General features: G+C 44.5%; 1 protein-coding gene across 6 annotated transcripts in view; it reads left to right on the top strand.

Moving 5' to 3' along the window:
- Nucleotides 1–21,653, top strand: part of CGNL1 (cingulin like 1) — a 172,805-nt gene that overhangs the window by 13,109 nt on the left and 138,043 nt on the right. The window contains exon 2 of one of the 6 annotated variants that reach the window (XM_060417862.1): nt 19,004–19,401. The exons of the other annotated variants lie outside the window; for them this stretch is intronic. The gene's annotated coding sequence lies outside the window, so the exon portion shown is untranslated. The remainder of the gene's footprint in view (nt 1–19,003; nt 19,402–21,653) is intronic. 6 annotated transcript variants of the gene reach the window in all.

Genomic DNA, 21,653 nt, shown 5'->3' with positions numbered 1-21,653 from the left:
TTCTTCCAGTCCAGCGTTTCTCATGATGTACTCTGCATAGAAGTTAAATTAGCAGGGTGACAATATACAACCTTGACGTACTCCTTTTCCTATTTGGAACCAGTCTGTTGTTCCATGTCCAGTTCTAACTGTTGCTTCCTGACCTGCATACAGATTTCTCAAGAGGCAGGTTAGGTGGTCTGGTATTCCCATCTCTTTCAGAATTTTCCACAGTTTATTTTTGCTCTTAAGATGTTTGTATTAGGTTACTATATGATGTTGCTGCATAATGAACTATCCCTGATCTCAGTGCCTTACAACCACAGGGATTTATTTTTCTACTTAGTTGATCATTGGCTTTGAGTCTATTCCACATGTGCTTGTTACTCTGGGGCCTAGGGCGTGCTTACCTTATGGCAAATGGCAGTAGCCTAAGAGGGCAGGTGGAAATGTATGATGCCTCTTAAGGCTTTGGCTCATAACCATTAGTTAACACAAATCACATGGCCAAGCCCAACATCAGTGCAGTGCGGAAGTATACTCAGGCCATTCTCATGGGAAGTACTGCAAAGTCACATGGTGCAGAAGGGGGACATATGATGCCATTATATAGGGGAGTGGAGTGCAGAAAGCAGTGATTGAATCCATTACAATGCTCAAGAGCGAATGAGAGGGATGAGAAAAGCGTGGGCCAAACTAACCTTTTGGAAGTTTGCTCAGAATCATACATGTTTTGCCCAGGTACCAGTCTGAGCCTTAGTAATCATTGTAAGTGACCCTGGCACGCACTGACTCTTGTCTGAACATCACCTCTCATTCACTGACTGTGATGCTGCTCCTGGGAGTTCAGCTTAACTGTGGGAGGAGTGGAAGTGGTTGGTTGGGTTTTCTTCTGGTTATTAGTCCTGACCTGACAGGCTGCCCACAGTGATGGCAGGAGTGACAGGGAGAACAGAAAGGGCTGGAGACAGGCGATCCTCCTGCCCTTGGCCTGGCCCCCTCTCAGCATGGATCTGTGGGGATCAGCCTCACTCCTACGTCTAATAGTCTGTGACGGTCTGTCACCTTCACACGCCTGTCCCCACCTTATCCTAATAAGGACCCTGGGCCTTAGTTTCAGGAGCCGGCCTTTTACATTCAAAGAATGTGGAATGGGAGGTTGGGTGACATCTCTGCAGCCAGCCAGCTCATAAGCAGCAGATCTGAACTAGGTCATCCAGGTTCCAGTCTGGGGCTGTCCTTCCACACCCTGGTGACTGTCCCAGCCTAGCAGAGTCAGGTCTGACTCTAAGGCACTGAGAACGTACGGCCCCGGGTGACAGCGTCTACTCTTCTGAAGGAGCAGGTGAGCCTGTGTCTCAGTGCTGTGTCGCAGGTGAAGAAGAATGAAATACTGGCCGTCTTCGGGTCACCTTTTTGCAATGTGTCCTTATTTGGGGAGAGAGCTGCTAGACTCTCCAAGGAAGAAAGCACTCTGGCCATTAAGAGAAAAATACCTTGAGAACACATGGGGACTAAACCCCGGTGAAGCCAAGGCTGTGAGGGGATAGATGCTTTTGTATGTGCCCTGGGTGGGATTGTAAATCCAGTGGGCTTCTTTTTAGAGAACAGGTGTGCAGTGGGAATACTTTCCTTGCAAGTAAACAAAACTCAGTTAAAAGTGGTTTAAATAGTAAGGATCTTTATTATCTCATGTAAAGAAAAGTTAGCATAGTTTTGGGGTTCATTAATGAAAGGCTCAGCTAAGTTTCCTCTTTGCCAGCCTCAGTGTTTGACATTTGACCTCCAGCTTGGCTCCTTGTGTTCCCAACCACCATATCCTCGTACACAGGTGATGTATGGTGTCCAGAGGCAGGAAAAGAGGAAACCAGAGAAAACCTTTGCTGGGAGCCCCACCCCCAGAACTTCTCTTGTGCCCCTTTGGCAAAACTGGGCCAGATGCCCACATCTCATCTGATGACTGGCATGGAGAGAGGGGGCTCCCATTGCTTGCTTAGACCAGTCTTAGGGCACAGCTTTCTCAAAGCATGTGGGTACTGAGAGGAAAGGGGGCAGCAATGGAGCTTTGCTGGCCAGAAGGAAAGCGGCAGTTGCTGTGAGTAGGTAGCCCCTGGTGTTGGCCACAGCGTTTATTTTCTTTCTCTCTCTTTCCTTTCCTTCCTCCTCCCATCCCTCTCTCCTTCCTTGCTTCCCTCTCTCTTTCCCTCCCTCCTTCCCTTTCCTTTTCTCTCTCTTTTTTTCTAACATTATCTTTCAAAACTAAAAATTGTCTATACACATTCCTGCTACAGTTAGTAGTTTATCTTACGAACATACCTGCGAAAGTGAGCCAGCAAACATGCAGAGATATTCACTACAGCATTGCAATAAAGTAACAGTAGAAGCCATCTGAGTTAAATTCACCCATTCCAGTCCATTTTGGTTCGCTGATTCCTAGAATGTGGACGTTCACTCTTGCCATCTCTTATTTGACCACTTCCAATTTGCCTTGATTCGTGGACCTGACATTCCAGGTTCCTATGCAATATTGCTCTTTACAGCATCGGACCTTGCTTCTATCACCAGTCACATCCACAGCTGGGTATTGTTTTTGCTTTGGCTCCATCCATTCATTCTTTCTGGAGTTATTTCTCCATTGATCTCCAGTAGCATATTGGGCACCTACTGACCTGAGGAGTTCCTCTTTCAGGATCCTATCATTTTGCCTTTTCATACTGTTCATGGGGTTCTCAAGGCAGGAATACTGAAGTGGTTTCCCATCCCCTTCTCCAGTGGACCACATTCTGTCAGGCCTCTCCACTGTGACCCACCCGTCTTGGGTTGCCCCGCGGGTATGGCTTAGTTTCATTGAGTTAGACAAGGCTATGGTCCTAGTGTGATTAGATTGACTAGTTTTCTGTGAGTATGGTTTCAGTGTGTCTGCCCTCTGATGCCCTCTTGCAACACCTACCATCTTACTTGGGTTTGTTTGCCAACAAAGGTCTGTCTAGTCAAGGCTATGGTTTTTCCAGTAGTCATGTGTGGATGTGAGAGTTGGACTGTGAAGAAGGCTGAGCGCTGAAGAATTGATGCTTTTGAACTGTGGTGTTGGAGAAGACTCTTGAGAGTCCCTCGGACTGCAAGGAGATCCAACCAGTCCATTCTGAAGGAGATCAGCCCTGGGATTTCTTTGGAAGGAATAATGCTAAAGCTGAAACTCCAGTACTTTGGCCACCTCATGCGAAGAGTTGACTCATGGGAAAAGACTTTGATGCTGGGAGGGATTGGGGGCAGGAGGAGAAGGGGACAACCGAGGATGAGATGGCTGGATGGCATCACGGACTCGATGGATGTGAGTCTGAGTGAACTCCGGGAGTTGGTGATGGACAGGGAGGCCTGGTGTGCTGCGATTCATGGGGTCTCAAAGAGTCGGACACAACTGAGCAACTGAACTGAACTGAACTGAACAGTAGAAGTAATCTAAGTGCCTTTCAAAGGGACTGGTTAAATGCCATATAAGCACATTATGGAATTGGGCAAATCTGTGAGTACTGATACAGAAAAATTCGTAAAACAGGCTTTTTTTCGTTAAAAAAAAGGGGGCACATTAGTTTAAGATCCTATGTAGAAAAAAAGTCTCAATTCTTGGTTTGCAAATATAAATCTCTGGAAAAAAATCCTAAGAAACGTGCTTATTTCTGGGCTGTAGGATTGTTGGCATGGTTGGAAAGGAAATTTTCTTTTTCATTTCGTGACCTCCTTGACTGTTTGTATTTTATAAAAAAAAGCAGTATAAGTTAACCTTCATAATAATAAAACAATAGTGGTTCTCTAAGTATTCACAGGGGCTTAAGGAGGGTAAAACAAGGGCCCTAAATATGGTTGTGAGGGGATAGAAGTGCCATTCGTCTCTGTTCGGTGTTTAGGGAGGTTGTAGAAAGTAAAGAGTCTGAGAGTGAAATAAGGTCATTTTTTAATCTCCCTTGGCACCTGGCATAGTGTCTTACACATAGTAGAGTCAAATACATATTTGAAGGACGACTGTTTCGATCAAGACCCAAAGCAACTTAATGAAATGTCAAAACCTAACCAGCCAGCTTACATCAGCAAGAAAGTAGACCCGGCTGGAATTATTTTGCAAATAAAATATGGCTGCCATTACCTGCTTTTCCCTTGCGCTCCCAGAATCTAATGCATTGCTAGGAGTCAGCCTGAGTATGCAAGTTTCTCCTCCTTATCTGCTGATGTGCCAAGTTCTGGATAATAAAGCTGAACAAGGTTTTTCAACTAAAGGTAGAGCAAAGATAGGCATTGCTGTCACTGTCCTGTGTCAGCTGTGTTTGTAGATGTGGTTTCAGTGGAGAGCTATCTGGGTGTCCCAAAGTCTGTGAAGTACAGACGAACAGTTATTTTTTAAGCAAAATTTTGATACCCTGGACTAGTGAATTAGAAAACTACTATCTTAGTGGGAGGGAGGCTCAAGAAGGAAGGGATATATGTATACTTAAGGCTGATTCATGTTGTTGTACAGCAGAAACTAATGCAACATTGTAAAGCAATTATCCTCCAATTAAAAATAAACTAAAAAATAGAAAAAGAAAATTGCCTTCTTACTTAAGTCACTCTGATAATAGAGAAAAACCACAGATAGTGTGATAGGGATTTTGGATCTGACTGGCTAGTGTTGGTAGAAAGGTGTAAATGTGCCTACTGGTGCAGTGAAAGAATGATATGTAGTAATCTTTTCAAGCACAGTTCTCTTCCACTTAGAAAAGCAGAATGCTGTGGGTATTGAAAAGCTTTTTACTGGCAGAGGTGGGGGGAGGGGAAGTCAGGTGCTACCCTTATGTTTTGCTGGATACTCTTCATAATTCCCTTGCTTGAGGGTTCTCTGTCTCTGTGTTTGATTCTTGCCAATCAAAGAATGAATGTTGTAACTGACATTTCCACTGAGTCGCTTTTAACTTTTATACTCTTGGGTTTTAGCATTTAGTCCTGTCACGGCCACCGGATGCCCACTCGGTTCAGACGGTGATGATATCATTGAGCTGTGTTAAGATCATTTCCTTTGGAACAAAATGAAAAACTTTCTGTGCTCACAATTGGAGGAAAATGTAAGGTTTTAGTAGGTCTCCTCTGCTACAGGTTGAAAAGAGTCCATGTTTGAATATCATCCACTCAGCTGTTCAAGTGTGCTATGGAAAGGTTCCAGTTTTTGAAATGTGAAAGGCAAACATGCCTTTTCAGTGTGTGTTCTTTTAATGGGCCGTTGAAAATATTGGGAAGAAGAGTAACATTTCACACCTTTGTTGGGATTATCTTGGGATCTGAACAACTTGGGATCATTGGCACATTCTGTTCTAGAGGGACTGAAATTACTTGTGAGAAGAGGGAGGGGTTTGGAAGGGTTGGGTGTTTGCACGTGCATGTGTGCACCTACAAACCACAAATTGTCATATTTACTTGACATGATCTTAGTGCACAGCTCCCTCTGGATATTAGACAGTTAGCAGCAGCAGCAGCAGCATCCTATATCTGTACAGTCTGTGATTAAGTTTCACAATTTTAGATGAGTTCTGTCTCTTCATCTGAAGATTAAGAAGTGATGGTAGGAACACTTTTATAGCACTTGGTAGTGCCTGGCACTTTTATGCACTTAATATCTATTAACTCATTTACTCCTTTTAATAACCTGATTATCATCCCATTTTCCAGTTGAGGAAAATGAGGCACAGAGAGAGTAACCTGCTCTCAGATGGTAGAGCTAGAAAGTGGTGGGGCTCAGTCAGGTGCACTCAGTGCCTTAGTTGAAAGCAAAATAGAAGTTAATGGAAGAAAAATTCATGATATGTTGCTGCTGCTGCTAAGTTTCTGTGCAACCCCACAGATGGCAGCCCACCAGGCTCCCCTGTCCCTGGGATTCTCTAGGCAAGAACACTGGAGTGGGTTGCCGTTTCCTTCTCCAATGCAGGAAAGTGAAAAGTGAAAGTGAAGTCACTTAGTCGTGTCCGACTCTTAGCGACCCCATGGTCGCTACCAGGCTCCTCTGTCCATGGGATTTTCCAGGCAAGAGTACTGGAGTGGGGTGCCATTGCCTTCTCCGCATGATATGTTGAGTCATTCCTAGTCTTGGTTGGTCTTCTAAATTGGAGACTATTCTCCATTTATAGTGTTTCATTTCACTAAAACTGTCTTGTATAATCTGAGTCTCTTGCTTCATGACCAACATTTTAAATTGCTTTTATACAGCAGGCCTATACTTTAAAAATTATTTTAGTTGTAAATCTGAAATATATTAAAGGGCAGTAAATTTAGCCAGTCAACATAGAAAATCCTTTAACAGAGAGTGACTTGTCTCCTCTCTTTCCTTAGGAAAGAAAGATGAGCTCTTTCAGTTCCCAGATGACTCCTCAATTTAAAATGAGTTATTCCACTGGAATAAAAGTCTTTCTCCTCCTGCAGAAAGCAGCTACTACTTTCAGAAGCTAAAGCCATTTTTCTCTCCAGTAGTCTGTGATTAATCCTGATGTGTACCTCCTGCCAGTTCCTTTCCTTGGAGACCTCAGCAGCAACATAACTAGTGATTCCTCCTCCTCCTCCTCAGGAGCAACGCTTGTGGTTGATGTCCTGCACAAACCGTTTCTGAAAGCCTAGCTCACAGCCTGCCCTTGTGGCCTTGAGCAGCAGATAAGAACAGGAACTGGGAGAGGCAGAGCAGTGCCCGCTAGTGCATAGTAAGACCTAGGGGATGTTTGTCCAGCTTCTGTTGTTACGTACTGTGCTTTTGCCTTGTGCTGGTGACTGTGTTAAACACTAAATGCGTCGCCTTGTTTAATTCTCATCCCGTTTACAGTTTAGAAACTGAAACTTGGAGAAGTTAAGAAATTTGCTCAAGGCCACACAGCTAGTGAACTTCCTTGGTAGTCAGTGGTAAGGAATCTGCCTGCCAATGCAGAAGACCCGAGTTTGATCCCTGGGTTGGAAAGATCCCCCTGGAGAAGAAAATGGTAACCTACTCTGGTATTCTTGCTTGGGAAACCCGATGGGGGACAGCCGATGGGGTCGCAGAAGAGTCGGACATGACTGAACGACTGAACAACACCCAGCTAGTAAGCAGTTAGAGCTGTGGTACAAATCCAGTTTATTCTTCTTTTTTTAAAGTAGGAGGCACAGATATAAAAAATGTTTACTATCTTCCAGACGTTTTCTCTTGCTTCCTCCCAGTCATTGTTTTTCCACAAAGATAACAGTATCCAGTTTCTATCACCATAGGTAAATTTGACTGTTCTTGAACTTCATAAAAATGGGATCATAGTCATATAGTAAGTACTCTTTTAATGTCTGGCTTTTTCATTCACCACTGTATATGGAATTCATCGATGGATATGCAAATAGCAATAATCTGTTCTTTCTCATTGTTAAATACATTGCTAAATTTTCATTGTGTATTTCATTGTCTTACTATTCCTTGATAATTGATATATCTGTTGTTGATGGACTTTTGAGTTGTTTGTAGTTCTTAGCTGTTATTGACAGTGTCACTTTCTTGTATGTGTAGGTAGGTTCTTCAGGTGTATAAAAGTGGAGTTGCTGGGTCGTCCTGTATGTGGAGCTGTTGTTGATCCCAAAGTGGTTGTGCCAGCTGCCACTCCCACCTGGCAGTGAGTGAGTTTTAGTGACTCCAGTGTCAACACTTGGTGTTGTGTGTCATCTTCATTTTGATCATTCTGGGGAGTGTGTAGAGGGACTGTGTTGTATCAAACAGTTTTGACTCAGCAGATGCTTATTGTAAAACATTTGGAAAATACAGAAATGTATAAGATAAAAATTAAAAACTGTTTTCAGTTCTCCCGTTAAGATACACAATTACTAATTTGAGGTGTATTTCCTTTTTATTTTCCACTGCATCTATGTATGTGTGCTAAACACACAATTGGAGTTGTTTTGGTGCAAGCAAGGTTCTGTTAAAGGGGGTATTTTGGGTGCCTGTGTAATGAAATAGGAAAGCAGTGAATGGAAGGCCCAGGAATAGTCTTAGTGGTATTGTAAGCATGCGTCATGTTGCCATTTTTCTATTATATTTGGAGTAAGGAGGAAAGGGGAAAGGAAGCCGGCATTCACTGTACACTTGCCATGCCCAGCCCCTGTGGTGCTGGGAAGTGCTGCAAGCTGCCAGAGTGGACTTGAGGCTCGTGAGAGACGTGTAACCCACCTGGCAGCCATATAATGTACATGCAGCATGTTTGAAATTGCCTTATTTCACAGCTAGTAACTGAGTCTGTGAACTGCTGGACTTGTGTTGTAGTATAAATGGAAGTTAATTAAACTGGCAAACTGCACAGTTTTGAAAGCTCACAAACATCTATTGTTTCAGCTCACTTGAACACTAGCACACAGAAAACAGCGCTCTGAATGGCGAATACCTATTTGGTGCCTAGGGTCCTTATTTATAACAGTTGTCCTCTTTCCTTCAAATGCATTAAATCTAGTGGTTTGTTGCTGTTCAACATGGAATCTAATCAGAATCCTAAGTTTAGTTCTGTATTTGAATAATTTGCATTATTGGCTGAAATGTTGGTTCATTAGTTTTTTGAAAAGTACAACCTCTTTCTTTGAACTATGCTTAATCTCTTAAAGACCCAGGATTGATTTTTGTTGCCAATAAAAATCCTTTGGGTGACAAATAGGAAAAAAAAAAAGAGGTACACAGTCAGTCAGTAGAGATCTCTTGTCTTTCTTGTAAAAGCAGAGGGTATGGAATCTTTCTGTTGTGGACTGCTGGCCTAAGGTAAAGTTCTCAAGTTCAATTTGGATGTTTGTGGGAATTACTTTCAATATTAATGGATATTTAATCCAATGGTTTTAAAAAATAAAAACCAGAATTCATAAATTTTGTTCATTAAATACAACCTACACATATTGAGTTGGTCAAAACGTTTGTTCGGTAAGATATGGAAAAAAAGGAACGGATTTTTGGTCCAAGCTGATAGATTACTTGTAGAACATTTTGGGCAATTAGATATTTTACATTAGTTCATTTTCCTGAATTTCAAAGTTTATTTTTTCAAGTGGTGAGACTAAATGTTTAGCTTTTTGCTTAAAATTTCAATAGGGACACATTTCCCTGAACTACTGAAACCTAGACATGAAATACAGTTACCATTTCATTCTTATTAATCTTATTTGTCGCGTGGCAATATGTTCAGAGGCTCTTAGCACATAAGACTTGTTCCCACGCTAGACAGTTGTGGAAATTGCTGGGCTCCTCATTCTGGTGCCTGACCTTTGTGATTCTTCTGCCATCTCTGTAACTGATGTGCTTGTTTGCTTCTGTAGCACCTCACCCTTTTGTGTTATCGGTTCTACTTGACTTTGGGTAGGGATTTTAACTTTCAACTGTGTGTGGTCATGTGTAAAAAGAGGAGGAAGGAGAAAGTTCATGTTGAATTGCATTCTGTGTTGGGTGCTGGATTGCCTGTTGCCTTAAACGGAAACCATGGGCTTCCCAACACCGCTGTTTTGCATGTTCCAAGGACATTTCAGCTTCCATTTATTTTATTTCTTTTCTTATTATTGTAATTACTTGTTTGTAATCAAAACTGAAGCACTACAGAAATGTATGACTTAAATAGAAAGCACCCTATTTTATCACCTCTAATTATAACTGCTCTTAAGGATTTGGCAAATATTTTTTTAGATGTTAATGTAACTTTATACATACAAATTATTTTTTAGAAAGGAGGCTATTCTTGTAATATGTCTCTATACATTGTTCTGATACCTTTTAAAACAATGTCTCTTTATTTATACTTTTCAAGGTTGTGTATATGAATCATTAAAAAAATAGTTTTCTGATATTCCATGATATGGATAATTTAGCCAAGCTCCTAATTTTTTTTAAGTATAATTTTTTTTAATTGAGCTGTGGTTGACTTACAATATTGCATGGGTTTCAAGTGTATAGCAAAGTCATTCTTTCATATGTATGCATTCTGTTTTAGAGTCTTTGACATTGTAGGTTATTGGTAGCCAAGCTCCTATGAATGGACATTTAGGTTATTAGAAATACTTGGTACATATGAAGTTATATACTTAGAAGTATGTTTGTGCAATTGTTCTGTTCAGGGTTAATTGCTAGGAGTGGAATTGCTGGATGAGGTAGCGTGTACACCTAAAGTTTGATATTGTCTGCCACAAGCGTACCAGTGTGGACTTTCTCCACCCTTATCAAAGGCAGTTTCTGCTTATCTCCTTGTGTTTTCAAAGCTCAGCCAAGAGTGTCAGGGTTTTTTTTTAGTTTTAGCTTCTAGACAAAAGAGATAACTTTATTTCTTGGATGTAACAGGCAAGAAAGAGGAGAAATGGACGCTTTTCTGTCAGGAAGGGAGGCAGACAAGACCAGGAGAGAGAGGAGGAAGAATCGATGGAAGGAAGAGAGGGCAGCAGAGGAGATGTGGTCGCTACCTCATCAGATCCCCTCTGGGTCCTCTGGTCCCTGCCTTGCCATGCCTAGCCTAGCCTGAGCATCTTCCTTTAACCTTTGTCCCCCTTTCCAGACTTTTGGTTATCCAGTTATCCTGAGACAGATAACCTCTGGAGATCTGGAGCTCTCCCTACTTCCTTGAGGACATTTATCCTGGGTCTTTTATTTTTAGCAGCAGAAACTAACCCTGATAGATCTAAGCAAAGACCATCTATTCAGCACTGTGAGGATGCAGTAAGACTCACATGACTGGGGAGGTGGGGACCAGGCTGTGGAAATGGGCCGGGACCCAGGGAAGCCCAGGTAGGTAGGACCATAGCCTGATCCCGCCAGCAGCCACACTGCTGTCAGGACAGAGGCCCACCCCAACAATGGTTGGGTTGGGGCAGAGATGAGAGTTTGGCTGTTTCATTCCTACCAATTGATGGTGGAACCTGTCTCATTTGGATTCGCCTACATGTGGTCGGGAAATCCCCAACACAGGAAGCGACTGCATTCACATGCTGACTCAAGTGTGGCTCATTGCCAGCCTCTGTTCTTTATCCCTGGCTCCTCCTGCCTTTTGCCTCCTTCCCAGCGTCTTTGAGATGTCAGAGAAGGGGGCTGCAGATGTGGATATATAGAGCAGATTCATGCACATGTTGTGCATAATACTCATTTTAAACCCCTCCTCGAGTTCCCCAGTGTAGGTGGTATTGCAGCCCCAGGAAGCATGCGTCTCTGAGAGTGCTGGCTCTGACTGCAGGGGTGGGGATTCAGCCGACCATTGTACCATGTTTGCTGGTGGGTAGGTAACTATAATTTAGGTGGATGGATCTAACCTGGAATCTAAGACCTCTGGGGGGTGGTTGGATGGTCATTAGGGACCCTGGACGAATCACATGATTGTTGTAAATTGTCTCCTCATGTTTGAAATGAAGATTTGGATAAAATACCCATTGGAGGAGTTACCTTGATTGCTTGTGTGTGTGTGTACAGAATTTTAGGCCTCAACTCTAAACCATGTATCACAATTTCAAAAAGTGGGGAATCTTAGGGATTTGTTTTTAAAAAGCTCTCTAGTGAGTCTGATGGAGCCACTGTTGTATAATGCCTAAGAAACTTCCCTTTGAGATGTAATGTTTCATGAAGTATGTTCAATTCAAAGGTGGATAGTTCTGGGAAGCTGATTTTATTACTTGTTCATAACACCTCCAACTTAATAAAGTTTTTAGTTTCCCTGAAGTATAATATCACTTGAGCCTTCAACCCTCAATACCTTTTCTTTTTTTCCTACTACCAATGGTTAAACTTAGTAGACCTCAAAATTGGCTTATCTTCAAATACTCTTTCTATGCGTTATGTGGCAAAGGCTGCTAATTTTACATCCAGTATCCTATCCTGCTTTCTCAGTAATCAAAAGCCTGACTTTTTGAATACAGTAATGTGCCAAGCTAAAAGACTTTATTTCTCAGCCTCTCTTTCACCTGGCTATGGGCCAGCGACTTAAGCTTTAGTGAGTGAAAGGTGAAGTGTGATGTGTGGCTTATAACACGGTTCCAGGGACTGACTTGTATAGACAGTGCGCCCCTTTGGCTTTTTCTCTGTCCTCCAGCCTACTGCTTGGAACATGGACATGGTGGCTGAAATCCAGCAGCCATCTGGGACTGTGAAGTAACTGCAATGTCGGAAGCCCTGCTCTAGCTTAGTGGAGCGCAGAGAGAGGAGGAGCCTGGATCCTTGATGACCTTAGAGCCATGGTACCAGCCCTGAACTGCTGCTCTCCATACTTACTTCTTACTGTTTAAGCCAAAGCTGTTAGCTGAACCTAACCTGATTTCTCTGCTGTGTGGCAGCTTCGCAGTATGCCCTCTCCACCATCTTGAAGGTGACTTGCACATAGTAGGTGCTCTGTGTTTGACAAGTTAAATGCCCAGTGGCATTGAAGTGGGGAGTTTAAAGTCTCCAGCTCCTTCACCCTCTGCCCTTCCTACCTTAGGTTAGATTACTCATGGGAGCCTTTTGTTTTTTCCATCCCATCCCTCAGGAAAGTATTTCCCAGTCCTCAAGTGTTTAGGGCTACAGGCCCAAGTATTTTGACAAGGCAGTGGGTCTTTGAGATTCCAACTGCATGCCTGCATTAGTTTAAATGAAAATCTAAGGGTTGGGCACTTTCCTGGATCTACTCAAGAGATTGGAGGTGGTAATTCCAATGATGTCAGAAAAGGCCACCATGGAATCCTGTGCTATCATTTGGAGGCAGTTCTTTCCACTGTGCCTGCCAGGAACTTGATGTCAGAAGAGTCTTCTGAAAGTGACTTTTAAGGAGCCTTGACTGCCAGCTGTGGACAAGGAGATCTGCCTTCTCAGTGGCAGCCTCAGAGGTGGTCTTGGCCAGACCAACCTGCCCCTGACTCATGCTGAGCTCTGTCGGCCAGGCCGACACACCCCTCTTTGGGGCCCAGTACAACATGCTGGTTTCCTGGAAGCCTTTAGGCCAAGACTCTGCTGCTAAGAAAATGATATTATTTTTTGCAGTATGGCCTAAAGGGAACATGTTTAAAACTCTCTTTCAAAGTGAGGCTCCTTTCAAAGAAATACAGGGTTAAAAAAAACAACCAAGAAACAAAAAGCCAAACCCAAGAGGTGAATTAACACTTCACTGATGCCAAGGGGTTTATTTCAAACCAGATTGCACTGATGGTGGGGCTTTGGGGGCCCACCCTGTGGTGAGCCCACAGAGAGCAGGGGCAGAGGCGGACCGACACCCCTCTGTGGGAAAGTGAATTCCATGGCAAACCCTAGTGGCTCGAAAGTGTTTGCTTCTCCTGGAAATAATTATAGAAATACGCAATCCTTGAAAGGCAGCATCTGGCTGGATGGAGGCAAGCTGGCAAATACTCAGTCTAAATAGATGGGGGTGACGTTGTGCAGAAGCAACAGCCTGAGAAGATGGCCAGAGAGTGGTGGGGCCCCTGTCCAGAAAGCCACGGTGCCCGGTCCTGGCCCCCAGGCTGACTTTATTCCCAGAGCTACAGGGCGGAGGGCCCCTGCCTTTCTTGGAGGCAGATGCCTACACAGCCCAGAGCCCTGGTACCCGCCCCCGCCCCTTCTGAGGCTCACATGGAGGCAAGCGGTCTCCCACAGCACTGGTGGGGCCCAGAGGCCAGATGCATTTGCTGCCCAAGGAGTGCGCTGGACCCATCTCTGCGGTCAGCGTTGACTTCTCCTCAGTTTCCATTGTGACGAGACATGTTGACTTCGACTGTCAGAAACACCTCTTGCTTTCCCAAGGCTGCCTGGGTGCTTGTTCTGTGCCTGGGATCTGTGCCTGGGACCTCTGAACTCTGCCGTGCTTCCAGGAAAGTGGCTTACGTCTGCACTCCCTTCTCTCTGCTGAGTTTGGAGGGCCCAGCTTTGGACCTCTTGGAACTCCAGGAAAAATCCTTTGTTTTCTCTCTCTTCATTTTTGCATCTACCAGAGCAGCATCTTTTTGGATTTATGAATGTCAGAGATTTTTTTTTCTTTTTTAATTGCACATCAGATATTTTCAAGCAAGAATGCCGTTCTAATCAATTTAATGAACCTGCCATGCGTTTTCTGAACCCAAGTGTCCATGAGAGTGATGGTAATGGCATTTTGAAAGAACCTATTGAAAAATATGAGCCCTTATAACAAGTTTTTGCAGAGGGTGCATTTTCACATAAAAATACTTTCAGCAGCAGTTTTCTTTTATACTCTGCAGCCTCTTGCTGTGGTTTTGCAGAGCCCTGAGGCAACAGTGTTAAAGACCTGGGCTTGACTTCTCTTTGGGCTTTTCAGCTTTTGGCCACCTTAGGAAGGCTTAGAGAAAGCCAGATTTCTCCCAAGTCAAGAGAGTGTGGAATAAATCTCTAGAGGAATTTGGGGCGGGGTGGGTGAGGGGTATCCTGCTTTTGAATAGTTACTTGCATTCCATGGATAATGTCTTGTTAATCACTTATAGTGGGGCCTCAAGAAAAAATTCATTTGGAATTGAGGGAGTCTTCCCTGGTGGCTCAGAGGTTAAAGCGTCTGCCTGCAATGCGGGAGACCTGGGTTCGATCCCTGGGTCGGGAAGATCCCTGGAGAAGGAAATGGCAACCCACTCCAATATTCTTGCCTGGAGAATCCCATGGACGGAGGAGCCTCGTGGGCTACAGTCCACGGGGTCGCAAAGAGTCGGACACGACTGAGTGACTTCACTTCACTTCACTCAGTCCTTGTAGCTGGAAGACCCTTTAAGTTCCACCTCCTCTGCTTGCTTGCTGTGCAGTCTTGCAGAAAAATCACTTGGCTTTTCTGAGCCTGTTTCCATATCTGTAAAATTTTTACTGTCTGCCTTACTGGCTTTTATGTGAATCAGTAAAGTCACATTGTGTTGATGCTTTAAAGTGTAAAGTGCAGTGCAAGTATTAGTTGCCAAAAGATGGCTCTTTCACTTCATCCATCCTATCAGTGGTGACATCAACATCATTGCTCCCATGATCTCTGAGCTGGGCTACTTTCTCTCCTTCCTGGGCTATGTGTATTGCTCTTGACTATGTTGCTCCAGATTTGGGAGCTGTGACCTTTGCTTTTCCTGCCCTCAGGTAAGGTTTTCCTCTTCCAGAAATTCCTCTTCTGACTCTGCCTAGGTTTTCTGTAGCATTCTTGTTTTTTGTAGCATCCATGTTTTCCGTAGCATTCTTGGCTTTGTAACTTGCATTCTTCAGCTCTTTCCTGTCTTTCAAGGGTGTGCAGCGGGCAGGGAGGAGAGGGAGCTGACTCTGGGCATGGGCTGGGGACCCCTGAGAAGGTGGTCTATTAATCTGACTTCTATGCTCCTTCTGTGTTCCCTTCCCCCAGCCCAGACTTGGTGTCTTTTCCCAGGGTGCTTCAAAGACAGGAAAGGTCTTGGAGACTGTGGAGCTTTATCACCCCTGTAGGGGTGCAACTTACATGTAATGCAAATGTTGTTTATTCATTCATTCATTTAATATAAGTATTTACTAACATCCCACTGTGTGCCAAGCCCTGCATTAATCCTAATGATACGGCAATATCCTTAGCAAAGCGCCCACTCATGGCAACTTGAATTCTAGTGACAGAGACCTAGCAGGGGAGATGCCAGTAAACACAAATAAACAAACTGTAGCATATCAGCAGATGACCAGAGCCGGGAGAACAGTGCACCAGGATGAGGTGGACTATGAGGATGGCGCAGGGCATGGTGGAAAATCCTCCTTGGTGGGAGTAATCTTTTCTGAGGGAGAGATTTTTTTCTATGAATCGATTACCAAGAAGTTGAGACCTGCAAGTCTGGAGCTTGGCTGCGTGGGGGAAGGGTATTGGGGAAGAGGACAGGGACACCAGCGACCCTAAGGCAGAAGGCACAGGGGCAGGAGGGTGTTTGGCGTGTTCCGGGACCAGCAAGGTCAGTATCAGTGTAGCTGGAGGAGAGTGAATGAAGAAAGTGTGTTCCGTCAGTTGGTGGTGGGGATGGGGACAGTGCTGGACTTTGCATGTCATCTTAAGGTTTGTTGTGATGGGAGCGGGAAGCCAATTGAGGCTTTGGAGAAGGGAGCAGGTGGGAAGTCCAGTTAGGAGCCCAGAGCTCTGGTGTTTGTTCTGCAGTTGCAGCAAGGTGACCGTGGTATGGTGACGTGGAAGAGTGGGGTCAGTGATGGGGCAGGGCCCCGAGGGTGGGAACAAAGGCCTGCAGTGAGTACTTCAGGAAACCAGATGCCCGCCAGGTGCAGAGGGTGCTCCTCTCAAAAGTGTGTTTAAAGATGCCGATTAAGCACAGGAGAGCATACTAATCAGACTCACATGAAAGTGCCGCGTAAATCCAAAAGTTATTAGCATGCATGCTGAACATGGAAGATCTCCTGGAGAAGGGAAGGGCAACCCACTCCAGTATTCTTGGCTGGAGAATTCCATGGACAGAGAAGCCTGGCGGGCTACAGTCCATGTGGTCACAGAGAGTTGGACATGACTGAGCGACTAAAACACTGAATACTTTCTGAAACAAATCATTTTTTCTTACATGCATTTATTTTTCAAACTATTAAGTATTTACCAAATAGTAGTAACCTAGTGCTTACTGTACCAGTGGATAGTAGAATTTGTGATTCTTGTCACTGCTGATTGGTCCACAGTATACTTGGAAGGTGGGCTGTCTTGAGACAGGAGGGAAGGGGACAACCTTGGAAAGAATAACATAGCCGTTAAAGATATGACATTAAACTGATTAGAACCAGTCAGGCCCACGATGGCGGAAGATTTGACTTCTGGTGGACCTTGAGCCTCATGACACGCTGATTGTCTAAATGACACACGCAAGTGCCATGACAGTTCTGAGGCCAAAAAGTGGACGATGGCCCAAATTGTGGAAATCTCTGCCCCTCTCCAAAATATTTGGAATAATCCCAGCATTCATTAGCCTATGGAATCACCCAGCCCATGAAAGATAACCACTCCATGTTTTGGGGCTCAGGGGTACGTGAGAAGTTTCAAAACATTCTGTCACAGCAGTGAGAACCAAGATTTAATGTTTATAGGAGGTCTTGACTCAGCTGCTATAATTTACCTGATGTCTGATCTATTTTTTTTCTTTGTTTTTAAAAACGATTAAAAGATTCCTCATCTCTTGTTTTCTGTATCACTTCTAGTCTTACCACACAAAAAATCTTCAAAAGAAACAATTGTGAAAAATAAGACTAGTGTGGATGAGATTTCTTATCAGAAAGCTCATTAGAATAATGTGTGGCCTTTTTGTTACTGAAAATAAAAGGTCCCTTTTGATAATATTTAAAATTTTAAGTCCAAAAAAGGGGTTTCTGACTGTTCATTTCATATCTGAAAGTGTTATTATTCTATGTAGTATCTTCGAAAGATAAGGAGCTGAGAGGGTGGGGTGGAAGTTAAGTGACCTGATTACATGTCTGAGTCCTGCTGAAGTCTTAGGACATGTGGGATGCTTGGAAAGAAAACAGACCAATCCCTGAAGTCATTTCTGAAAGCAACTGAGGATGGAACACACCCTATTAAACGTTTATTTTGGTAACGGGGAAACCGTTAGGTTTTCCCTGGGGCCTCAAGTGTCAGGGCTGATTTCATAGGCTGAAATCATTTCCTTTGATGGAGACCTTTGTCCTGAGTGCCTCATTCAGGGATGAGTCTCCTTTCTGTAATATGGAAGCTCAGTTGTTCTTTTTAGACTCACTGAGTCAAGATTATTCAGAAATGTGACTCTCAAACTTCAGAGCAAAGCTTGGGCAGCCTTCCTTGAACTAAATTTCTGGAGCCTTTGCGCTTATCCATCAGTCAGCTTGCGGTGTGCTCTTAACATTGCCCTTTGACCCTTTGTCACATGTGCATTGATTGAGGGTCATTGAGTACTAAACACTATATAGATTAAGGGGCAGGCCCTCCCTCCAGGAACCCCTGCTCTGTAATGGGGAGGTAGAGCAGGAAGTGGACAGTCAGTGTGTGTGCTGAGAAGGGCACTGCAGTGTGTGTGTGTGGTTGGGGGAGCACAAGGCAGGAAACCTGGCTGGGGACTCAGGGAGGGTGAGGTCTGAGCAGAATGGGGGTCACCAGGCAGGCTTACAGAGGCCATGGAGTCCGGAGCCTTTGCAGACCACTGATCTATGGTCTATGCCTGTCAGGGGCCTGGTCTTCTATGCTGGGTGAAGAAGCTTGTATTATTATCCTGAATTCAAGGGAGGTAACTGTTTGACTACTTAAGCTGAAGTGCAAATGAATGGACAGATCTGAAAAGACCACACTGGCGTGTGGACAGGGGGTTGGAGGAAGATAAGAGTGAAGGCTGCAGGACACTTGAGACCACTGCTGATATGCAGATGGGACACACATATGGTCCCAATTAGGGGGCTGGCATGGGGAAGGGAAAGAGCGGCTGAGACACTGGGTGGCAGGGTCAAACAGAAGCAACCGCTAACTGGGGCAGTGCAGGAGGCGGAGAGAATCTACGATGCTTCCAGGTTGCTAAGAAGGGGTGGGGCTGACTGATGCCCCGTCCCATGGGAAGCCAGGAGTTCATAGAGAGGATCAAATGGTCCTGGACACATTCTTGCTGTTAGACAATTGGAAGGTACTACCCTACTCCAGTACTCTTGCCTGGAGAATCCCATGGATGGAGGAGCCTGGTGGGCTGCAGTCCATGGGGTCGCTAAGAGTCGGACACGACTGAGCGATTTCCCTTTCACTTTTCACTTTCATGCATTGGAGAAGGAAATGGCAACCCACTCCAGTATTCTTGCCTGGAGAATCCCAGGGACGGAGGAGCCTGTTGGGCGCCGTCTACGGGGTCGCACAGAGTCGGGACACGACTGACGCGACTTAGCAGCAGCAGCAGCAGCACAGCAAGAATAGGTGTGGTTCTGTGTTGAATCCACCTGGGAAGTTGTTTTTCTTCTGAGAAAAATGTAGAGAAACAAGTCCAATAAAACGTTGTTTGGTTTGAGAAACCAAACATCCAGAAGGGTGTTAGGAACAGAAAGTTCCCTGAGGACCATCTTTACTGTGTGTTGCCTGGCTCAGGCTTTGCCCTTTCCTAGCTTGACAGGTGGTGATGGCTCCCTCTGTTTTGGAAGACTCAAGGCGCAAGTCATCAGCCTGCTGCTGCTGCTGCTGCTGCTAAGTCGCTTCAGTCGTGTCCAACTCTACGTGAGCTCATAGATGCCAGCCCACCAGGATCCCCCGTCCCTGGGATTCTCCAGGCAAGAACACTGGAGTGGGTTGCCATTTCCTTCTCCAGTGCGTGAAAGTGAAGTCACTCAGTCGTGTCCGACTCTTCATGACCCCGTGGACTGCAGCCCACCAGGCTCCTCCACCCATGGGGTTTTCTAGGCAAGAGTACTGGAGTGGGTGCCATTGCCTTCTCCAGTCATCAGCATAGAAGGTGTTTTAGCCAAGACAGGGCAGGGTTCTGAGCAGTGTGTGCTCATCTGTTCAGGTGAGTGGAATTGCATCCTGGTTGGGGGATTCCCTATTAGAGGCATGCAGATTGCGTACTGAGGAGTTAGCAGGGTCGGTAAGGTGGGCAAACATGGACTTGAATGGGACAAACCTGGTTCCCTCAGATCTGTTAGCTTGTTCAGTTCAGTCACTTAGTCATGCCTGACTTTGCAAACCCATGAACTGCAGCACACCAGGCTTCCCTGTCCAGCACCAACTTGCAGAGCTTACTCAAACTCATGTCTGTTCAATGGGTGATGCCATCCAACTATCTCATCCTCTGTCATCCCCTTCTCCTGCCTTCAATCTTTTCCAGCATCAGGGTCTTTTCTAATGAGTCAGTTCTTTGCATCAGGTGGCCAAAGTATTGGAGCTTCAGCCTCAGCTGACATCTGTCCTTTAATGAATATTCAGGACTGATTTCCTTTAGGATTGACTGGTTTGATCTCCTTGCAGTCCAAGGGACTCTCAAGAGTCTTCTCCAACATCACAGTTAAAAAGCATCAATTTTTTGGTGCTCAGCTTTCTTTATGGTCCAACTCTCACATCCATACATGGCTCCTGGAAAAACCATAGCTTTGACTAGATGGACCTTTGTTGGCAGAGTAATGTCTCTGCTTTTTAATATGCTGTCTAGGTTGGTCATAGCTTTTCTTGCAAGGAGCAAGTGTCTTTTAATTTCATGGCTGCAGTCACCATCTGCAGTGATTTTGGAGCCCAAGAAAATAAAATAAAGTCTGTCACTGTTTCCATTGTTTCCCCATCTATTTGCCATGAAGTGATGGGACTGGAGTTAGCTTGCTGTATGTCTGAATTACTGAAACTCATCATCCTTTCCCATTTTACTAGGTTGATAGGGAGATTAAATGTGAGCCTAGGCAGGGTGCCCCTAAAGAGCTCCTGACCCATGCATGGTAGCCACTCAGTAAGCTGTAGATTCTTTTCCTTAGTTAAGGTGGGAGCTGCTTATATCACCATTGGATGGGAATCTTGGCTTTCTGCTTGTGACCTAAATGATGCTTGGATCCCTGAAGAGACAGCTGTCTTCTTTCTCCTCTTCTACTCCCTGCAGCTGGTTTGGCCAATAGTTGAAGGAGGACTTTGGGAGCCTTGCCATCACTTTTTTGTTTCCTATTTTGTCTGTGCAGCCTCTTGGTTGTGGTGCCCGGACTTCTCTAGTTGCATAGCATGGGCTCAGTGGTTGTGACGAAAGGGCTTAGTTGCTCCATGGTATGTGGAGTCTTAGTTCCCCGATCAGGAATCAAACCTATGTCCTCTGCAGTGTGAGATGGATTCTTTAACCACAACCAGGGAAGTCCCCATTTTTTCTTTCTAGGCAGACATTTCTGTGTGTACATGGTGCCAACATATGTGTGTGTGTGTGTGTGTGTGTGTGTGTGTGTGTGTGTGTGTGTGAATGTTGGGGCAGGTGGGGGAGTGAATGTGAGGCTCAGTAATAATAATTGAAAGAGAGGAAGAAATAAATCCGATCTAAATATATCTGTTGCTCTATTATTTGTTAAAAACCTGTAAATAGTCTTGTTAACTACTAGAGAAACTAAATAGAACTTAGCAAAACTGCTTTTCCCAAGTATTAAACCTTTGCTCCCCAATTTTATCTTGTTGTATGTGGGTGCTCTTCAATTCTTGCATTTAACATGATGCACTTGTGTGGCTTGCTTTTTCTCTTTTGCTAAAAAGACAAAATGCAGCCCTTTTCTTAGCAAAGTTTATTGCGTTTGAGCTTTCTCAGATTCAGAGGAGAAAATGAGATTTAATTAAAAGTGACAGGATAACATATTGGTGGACCTTATATTTTAAGAGTCTGAAAATAACCTGTGGCAGCTTAGAGAACACAAAGACCACATTAAAAAACCCAATTTTTGAAGTTCACTGAAATTTATTAAATGTATACCATACTGAATGGTGCTATTGGCGGTGTTCTTCTCACTATCAAAATATTACAGAAGAGTGTCATGAGTAGGGACTCCGTCTATAGACACAGACACTTGTCTGACCAGAGCCAGTTTCTGAGTCTTCATGAGAATTTGAGTCCATCTTCTACCAGAATTGAGAGTCATCCTGAGCTGTCTGGAGGCTCTCTTCATCCTCTCAAGGACTTGCTCACGGCTGGCTCAGCATTCACTCAGGCATTCCTTGATTTCACCCACTGCACTCCCAGTGGGCAGCCCAAACCAGATCTGCTCATACTTCCGCTTAAGGAGCTTCCAGTTTGGCAGTTCTGACATT

This window comes from Ovis aries, chromosome 7, assembly GCF_016772045.2.
Source record: "Ovis aries strain OAR_USU_Benz2616 breed Rambouillet chromosome 7, ARS-UI_Ramb_v3.0, whole genome shotgun sequence".
Lineage (NCBI taxonomy): Eukaryota > Metazoa > Chordata > Mammalia > Artiodactyla > Bovidae > Ovis > Ovis aries.
The sequence above is the reverse complement of the archived record's forward strand: the minus strand, read 5'-3'. Positions and strand labels throughout refer to the sequence as shown.